Source organism: Apium graveolens, chromosome 6 (assembly GCF_009905375.1).
Source record: "Apium graveolens cultivar Ventura chromosome 6, ASM990537v1, whole genome shotgun sequence".
NCBI classification, from domain to species: domain Eukaryota; kingdom Viridiplantae; phylum Streptophyta; class Magnoliopsida; order Apiales; family Apiaceae; genus Apium; species Apium graveolens.
In genome coordinates this window covers 201,918,832-201,928,433 of record NC_133652.1, presented here as the reverse complement: position 1 = coordinate 201,928,433, position 9,602 = coordinate 201,918,832, and positions in this window count along the sequence as shown.

The following is a 9,602-nucleotide window of genomic DNA, read 5'->3' as shown; positions in this document are numbered from 1 at the left end:
TAAGCTGAGTCATAAGCCCTCGAATGAATATTCGAAATAATATTCAATAAATAAATAAGCTGAGTCATAAGCCCTCGAATGAATATTCGAAATAATATTCAATAAATAAATAAGCTGAGTCATAAGCCCTCGAATGAATATTCAAAATAATATTCATTAAATAATATAAAGTTATCGAATAAACCTTATTCGATTAATAGTTTTGAAAACTATAACCATATATATATAAATATATATATAATCTACTCGGGATCCTCGACTCCCGGTTTTAGAAAATGTTTTCACCTTTGGGTCCCTATACTAAGGGTATATGCAAATTACCGCTATTCTCTAGCATAGGTATTATCAACTGAACCAACAGATATATATGGAAAGAATACGAAACAGGCATGCATATGTACCATATCACATGCTACAATATATCGCAAGAATTTGCTAATTTAACCATCATGCATCTATCACAAGATAATGCATATACAAGTGTATACATCACAACAACAGTATAACGGATAGAAAACTTGCCTGAGTGCTCCCGGATAGGCTTAAGCTTAGAGTGGGTCCGATAACCTATGAACAACAACATAAGTCGGAATTAAACCCCGGTCGCTTAAGAAACTAGACTTTAACCATTTAGAGTCCTAACGTTCGCTTTCGCGCTTAACGATTTACTTAAGTCGCTTGAGTACCCTCGGCTCCACCATTTTTAATAAATTAACCATTACGAGTTTTAAGACGATTCTTTTGCAAATGTCTTACCAACTGCCTATTACACCTTACATAAATGTTTCTTACCCCAATTAGTCATTTAAGGTCCTTTACCAAGGTTTCAAAGTAAGGCGAGGGGTAATGGTTCGTTCGCGAAACGTCGTTACTTAAAACGGCCGTTTCTCCTAAACCATACATCGGAATCAAATGAACCACATATCAAAACGAAGCTCGTAACATGAACTATCTAAACATGGCAATGGTAAAAACCTAACAGTGAGTTCAAGGGTTCTGATGTTAAGAACAAAAACAGTCTACGGTAAATCGGGCATTATGACGGCTATGTTTACGCGATTTCCCAAAATTTTACTTAACCAATTCAACCACCAATCAATCCCAATTCACAACCCAATCAAAACTCCATCCATACCATACTACAACAGCCCAAACAAATCAATATTACCAATTCATACTTATTTCTCAATTATGAACTAAGAGTTTACTTAAGTTCATTGACTAATAACCAAGATTTCCAACTCCAAAAATATCACAAAATCAACCAATCTCTAAACACACCATAATCATGCCTCTCACCAACTAAACTACTCATAACAAGCTTTAAACATGATTACACACCCATTATACTAACCCATCATCTAAACATTAGGAAATCTAAACAACAAAACTTAAAACTAAGATCATGAAGAGTTATACCTTCCTTGAAGCTTTTAATCCATGAAAGATCCTTGGAATGCCCATGGAAGCCTTAATCTAACCTCCTACAATCTTGTTCTTTCAAAGAAATCAAGAACACAAAAATTAATTTTAAGAAAGTAATATTCACCATCTTCTTCCTTGATTTATAAAAAAAGATTGGCTTGGAATTAGAAGCTTAAACTTATAGGAAGTATGTAACTATCCATGGGGAAGCTTAGATAAATACCTTGCCAAATAGTAAGTGGTGGAGCTTGGATCTTCATTTTTTAAGAAAAGGGGCCGAGAGCTTGATGAAGAAAATGGAGGGTTTTGTGTTTTGTTTGGTAAAAATGAAATGTTTGGCTTGGTTGGTTGAATTTTCATTTGTTTTAGGTTAATTACCTAATTAACCTTGATTTTGTGTGGTTATCATTCAACCACACTTCCTCCCCCCATGTCATGCTTACATCATCAAGTGATGTCACCCTCCCTCCTTTGTCCTCTTCCTATTGGTTTGATGACATCATCCCCACTAATCCCTTTGATTAGCTTCTAATTGTTTGCCAAATGACCGCCAATCTGTTATACGGTTCGCTTAACTTTCGTTCTCATTTCTCGTTTGAGGGATCATACCCGGGATCTTATTACTTGGGTTTCCTTAACCTTTCTCCATACATTATATTCCTTTTATGATCCTCTCTTATAATCCTTTAATTTAAATCCTTCTTATCCTGTTACCTTATACTCAATTCTTTCCGTATCTAGTGGATTTCCGGGAAAAATCAAAGTGTTCGGAATTGGATTCTGACGATCTTTACATACACCTATATACCACATACACCTATATACCATATAGAGTACTAATAATATCCCAAAAGATTAATAACAGGACCCCTACATAGTGTGGCATGAAAAGTTTTCTCATTCAGCATAATCTGCAAAATCACTATTCATAAGGGTTTCAAAAATTTCCAAAAATTGGGGGTTATTACAGTCTCCCCTCCTTAAAAGGATTCCGTCCCGGAATCAGATAGAAAATGAATAGGGATACTTTCTTACTCTCGAGTAAATTTTCCCACATTGTGGTTCTTCCATCAAACTCTGAATAGTTTGATAACCCTTCTCCTAAGCACTTGTTCCTTTTTACTCTATAACCTTTCCTGGTTGCTCCATATAGGTTACGTCGGGTTGCATGTCTATGTGCTCATATGCCCCTATTTATCTGGCATCCGAATTATACTTCCTTAACATTGATACGTGGAACACGTTATGACTTGCTACATATTCGGGGGTAGGGCTAGCTCATATGCTAACTTCCCAATACGTCTTAATATATCCAAGGGTCCAACAATTCGTAGGCTTAGCTTTCCTTTTTTTTTTTGAACCTCATCAATCCTTTCCAAGGGATACCTTTAACATTACTAGGTCCCCTATTTCCTATTCTTTGTCCATTCGTGTCAAATTAACATATTTCTCATGTCCATCTTGGGCTACTACCAGCCGTCCTCTGATTAGATCTATCATATCCTTGGTCCTTTGGACCACTACTGGTCCGAGCATCTTGCGCTCTACAACTTCATCCTAACATAAGGGAGATCGACATTGTCTTCCCTCAAGGATCTCATAAGGCGATATCTCAATACTGACATATGCTCTATTGTCGTAAGAAAACTCAATCCGTGTTAAGTGATCATTCCAAATTCTTTCAAGTCTATTGCACAGACTCACATTATAGCTTTTAGCATTAGAGCTTTTACTTCTCAATACCCATTCTTTTCCAATTCGTAATCGCTACTACCTTCCGTTCCTAATATTATAGTGGTTATACTTTTGCTCGTTAGCGTTCTATAACCTTTTAATAATTGCGTTAACCTTAGTATCACGGACATGTTTCCATTTCGAATACCACCATTTCTGTAACACCCCCTTTTCAGCTATTTCTATTTTCCAAAGTTTGATCAACCATATAGGAGTAAAGGAATTTGTTGAGAGATCACTATGATCATGAACACTTGTTTCATTGCATAGTTAGTACAGAAGGTGGCCGGCCTTTAGTACTTGACAAGCAATTAAACAACATGTGGTATCCTACTAGGCTTCTATCACACAGATAGATAGTCATTCGGCAATACCTCCCCTTCTGGAAGGGTTGTTCTTCTCAGCTTACATGAAATGAAAAGAAGAGAAAAGGATGAACTGAAGATAATTGTATATATAAAATATACTGCCACAAAATATCTGGCTTGGAATCTACCTCTGAACTATAGAGGTTTATCATAGGAGAACAAAACATTACGTATATATATCAAGTATTATCGCATCGCATTTCACATGCTTAAATATTTACTATTCCATCCATCCTTCTATGGACCCATACTCTTCCTCGAGCTTATACATAATCACCTTTGAAACTCCCTCGACATCGAAAATCGAATCTGGGATCTCATTCTAGACACCATCGTTACTAGAATTTTATGCTTGCATCGCAACCTTCCTCGTATAGTAATATGACTCTCTATTGATAAGAAGGAATAAATATTCAATAGCTAGATAATCTACTTAACCAGTCTATTAATGATGACTTATATATCACCACGACCCAATTAGTGGTACTCAATCTCAACATCTATTCATATACAACTCTCACGGTTGTAATCGGCTCATTACTCGCAGAATCATTATTGCATTACTATAGTCCACCACGAACATACTGTAGTCATTCGTTTTCCATGAAATCTTAATATCTACACATACAGAGTCCATACATATCGTATCAAATCCTTCTAAGGAGGTAACATAATCACCATTTATGATTCACGAAGAACACTCCTGATCCTGACATACATACATGACATGAAGCAGATAAAATTGCAGAAGAGTTTCAATCAAAGAAACAATAGCAGGTTAATACCATTCTTAATCATATGTCTATATTAGGAGACATGAAGCTCGAAGGTTCATTTAGTCCTTTTTGAAACATGGTCCTGGCTTATTCTCAAGATAGTTCCTTCTAAGATAGATAGCCCGTTCATGGCGATTACACGAATTAAACCTTTACCAAACTACTATTACGGTTGGTTATTGCACAGTCATCAGAAGGAATGTCAATCTTCCAAACCATAATAAAACCTTCACGGCTTCAACCATTATCAGTGTATTCCTCTGGCACGACGCCTATAATTATCGTCTTACACTTAAAGTGTCGGCCAACTCTTTGGCCTTTCCTAATAGTAATAGTTCCTTATAATCAATGTCTTTTGAATGATCTCCAACTAAATTTTCTACCTCATTTCCAATCACTGCTTGTGCGAAAACTCTCTTCCTTACACTTCGGTGAGAAAAAAATATCACCATTTTTCCATAAGTTATTGCCTCGGTCTTTTAGAGGTTAACATTGTCACGATTGACTCTTGATCATACTTAGGACGTCTCTTATTTTGGGTCCTTCTTGATTTCACCAATCTCGACCCTTATTGGGTCAATCTATACTTTCTTATAGTTCAACATGTGCCCCACCTGCCATTATTATAATTACGTCACATTTCCTTTATCAAAATTTCTATTCTTGAGAACTTTGAATATTACCTTTTTTCTTGTAAAACCTCTAAGGTTATCCTTGAATCGTCCTTCCTGTATTCCCTGGATACAGGGCATATCAAAATACCATTTACTAATACTAGAACCATTGTCTATTTACTTCTGAAAAATTTATCTACTGATCTTTAACGATTGTTACTTTAGTCCTTCATTCCATACTACCCAAACTCATAATGTCCCTATTAAGGGTGAAATGCCAACTTTTATGCATTCCCCTAGGGTTCATCTCAAGTTATCGAAGCTATGTCCTTAATTCCACCTTTAAAAAGGTACTTGCATCCTTCCATGGATAAATCAAGTCATATATCCTTGATAGATTATCTTATTCAATCATTCCGACCTTGATAGTCTATACCAATTTCACGATAGCATCCTTATTCAAACTGAGGTCAACCCATATGGCCTTCAAAAGATAACAATGGTTACCCTCTTTTCTTTCCTAATTTGGTAATGACAACATGGATGTTCTGGAAGATATTGGTCGTGTGCAACGTGAACTTCTTCTTAATAATTCCTCATTTACTTTTGTTGTTATCTCAACAGTCATCTCAATGTTGGGATATCTTTCATACCTGGCGTCTCCTTTTCTGGGTATCAAGCCACCGGTCTTACACTTCACATTCTTGAAGGTCACTTCCGTCATCCCATTTTCCTAAATTCTTGTTATCCTGTCTCCTCAGTCCATCCGTGTTTCCTTATTAATCCATCGATCTATCTCAAAGTTTCATCGAATACTCTCAACTTCAAGGGAATTAACTATAAGTATCGCTTACGCCTTCAAACCTTGAATTTATCTCATGATCAGTCACCATCGCGCTGATGATGACACACTTCTCTATATTTATTGCAAGGGTTTTCTTAGTGTTTTCCATACCTAACTCCCTTATCACTTCTCAACTCTATTTCCTTTATATCCCTTTATACTCCTTACCTTTTCAGTCTTTTATTTTCATTTCTATTACAACCATTACATGAACCAACACAACATAAGCATTGATTTCAAACATCCCGTCATTCTGGATTCGTGTCCTCAGAACGAATCTTGACAACTTTTATAACTTAGGTTCATAATTCATCATACTTGTCCGCTTTTGTTCTGGCTCTAAAGATTTTACACTACCTCCATAACCTTGGGAAGTACTTTCCCGAAAACAATTGTCTAAACTTTAATCAATTTATTATAACCTCTGGCTCCGTGCCTTTCTTGGCCTTTCACCAACGGGTGGCCTCTCTCTTAGGAGGGTAAGTGACAAAAACAGTCTTTTGTGATTCGTCAATCATTTAGAATCTCAAATGATTCCTATATTTCCTTTAGCCATGCTCTTGCCTCGACTGGGTCAACCTGTTCCTTGGAACTCTAAGAGCTTAGCGACTTAAAGGTCATGAAAGAATTTCCTACCGCATTGTTTCTTCAAGGTGGTTTGGGGATAATAGTCTAAGTCCTTTTTAGACAGGTCCATAAATTGCCGTATAGGAGTACCGTCTCGGGTTTCCTTTCCTTACTCGACTTTCTGTTTCCTTAGTATGAAATGTTTCATCCTTCTCCCATACTTGGGGTTATCTTATACGTTAAAATCCTCATTTTCCACTTCATTATGTTATGGGTTCCTTCTATCTTGATGGCGTCCTCCCTGACTATCACATTCAGGGTTTGCCCTTAATCTTATTCCTTGAACTATGACTTTCATCTAAGATCTCATCTTTAAGCTCTTGAACATTTGGAACCCAAATTCTGTAGGAATACCTCATTATTCCCTTATCATTTTTCTCGATATTAATCTTTTATCTAATTGTTGGCTCTCTGCCTTCATTCATCACTTTTTCTGGCATAATATGTTCTTTTCCAATAATTCGGGCTGTATCGCAATCTCAAACAGCTTTTCGGTACCGGCTCCGGTTACCTTCACTTCTATTTCCATTTCTCAAAATCTCTTATAAACTCTCCCAAAGACATTATTATCTTGAGTCTCTCCTTTTTACTAAGGGCATCAGCCACCACATTGGCTTTCCCCGAATGATAAAGAATCTCCCACTCATAATTCTTGATTAGCTCTAACCGCCTCCTCTGGCATATGTTGAGCTCTTTCTACGGGAAAATGTACTAGAGTACTTATGGCTTAGGTAAATCTCGCACTTCTCTCCATACAAGTAGTGGCTCCAATATTTAGGGCAAAACTATTGCCACGAGCCCAAGCTCATGGGTGGGGATATCGAATTTTATATTCCCTTAATTGTCTTGACGCGTACGCAATTACCTTGTTGTGCTGTATAAGAAGCACCCTAATTCCTTATGCGAAGCGTCACTACACTTCACAAAATCTCATTTTCCATCCGGCAATGCCAATATAGGGAACGTCACCAACCTTTGCTTCGGTTCTTAAAAGTTGTTCTCGCATTTCTCTGTCCATTTAAACTTCTCAGTCTTACGAGTAAGACGCGTTAAAGGGGCTACTATCTTTACAAATTTGAACGAACCTCTGGTAGTGACCGACCAATCCTACCTCTAGGAGTTGCCCTAACCATGGTCATCGATTCCTCAGTGGTCCTTTATTCATTCTTGTCAGGATCCTTCACGGGATACTCCTCAGCAACAATCCCTTCTAGGACAACATCCTCAACCGCTACATTTTTCAATATCAACATCATCCGGTCCTGCGTTAGGACGCTCTATCGAATCCACAATCCGATCTCCAATTAGTAATAAAACATCATCGCGCTGTTACTCCTCAACCTCAGGGTTCGGAGTCCCGCTACCATATACGATAACGAACTACGCTTTTATCACGATATTTATAAGGGTTCCCATAAGGGTTTTAACTGTCAGTACTACGTTAGGTAGCCCGACTATGAACTTGGCAAGAGTTCTTATTATCTTTGTGAACTTATTATCTTAACGTCACATCATCTCTGAGGTTTATAACGCTTAGCTCTGATACCACTTCTGTAACACCCCCAAATCCGGGGTCGGGGATTCGGGTTGTCACGAGTTCCATTTCCCTTAATAACACCCAATCTTAGTAAACAATCAACTACTCTGTACTGTGACCCCACAATAAACACACACACCACAAGTTATAGTCTCAGAGATGAATATCCAAAAATAATCACAAGTCGTTTTATTCCACAATTATAAGCCAATACACCTTAAAAGGGTTTCTGAATAAATTTACATTTCTTTGCCATTATTACAATTCATAAATATACATAAATATGTTACATCAAAAGTTGAAGCCTAGCCTTTTGGTAGTTCCTACCTCAGCTACGGCGACATCAACACCTATAGGAAACTGCGGAACGTTTCCTGATCGCTTGCGAATCGTTTCCTGATCGCTTGCGAATCGGGAGCTTGGTCATGTTCATCTTTTCTATCTGTTGTTGTGTGATGAAAGAAGAAAGCAAGGGTGAGCAACAAGCCCACCAAAATAATATGTATAATGATTTACAATATATGAGCATTCTCATAGTACTCATGAAAGTCTTGGTCATGAAGAAATGAACCAAGTTTGATATCTTAATGCGATGAAGTCGCAAAAATATTCAGTATATATACATATATACTTTTCAAAATCTTGGAAGTCCTCTTCCATGCATAATATACACAGAGTTCCAGTTTATAACTGTATAAAACTATCGTTGCAAGGTGATCTCATATATCTAACCTTGTCTTAACGTATTTCTGAAAATCTTTGACATGCATAAGATAATCATTTACTAGATATAAGTTTAAAAGATGAAGTTACAAGATACTCCAATATACTTATATCTTTTCCAAATACTACTTGAACTACCACCGTTCAAGTTATAATTAGTTCAAAAGTTCATCACATAGATGAGACTACACGATAATACTTGAATAGATTCAATCTTTAAAATATCATCAAAATAAAATGAAGCTATGAGATACTTCATTTGATGCAAACATCATTTTGAAAACTTGACCCTGCTAACACTCAACAATCGCCCAACCGTAGCCTTTCTATCGAAGTGCTCTGGGTAGTGTTGCAGAAATATCCAATTGGATGATGAACTCATTACGGGAGTTTGCCGCGCCAGGAAGACCACTTACGATGATCAGTCGTAGTAGTACAACCCCACCATTTTCTACATGTAGAGGAGAACCTGTCGGATTTACTTGTCAACCGAACACTGGACTCCTAAGGAATGGACCGTCTTAGCGGAACTTCCAGGCCATTTTGGGCCAATAATAAAAGGCTGGGCCGGCGCCACTGGACCACTTACGCCACTCCTACTTCAGATGAAATCCATGACTCTGAAACGTAAAGCTCGTCCCCCCTTTCCCCAAGTAGAAACTTGTTGATACGGCTCCACCAAGAAGTCGTATCTAGTTGGAAAGGAAAACTCACCGATATTTCCCAGGCGATGCCTGTTAATGGATTAATTTGTTCCAAGAATTTTACTTCCCGAGTGTTGGGTAAGTAATCAAAATTCTTTTATCAAGACAGCAACCTTGTTGCGAATATAAAACACACCACAGAGCCGGATCCCTCAGGTTTTGAGCGAGTATTTAAATCCCCTTCGAAAGGAGAATCTTAAATATAAAAATGAGTTTTTTGGGATCCGCTCTAATTTTAAAAATCATTTTG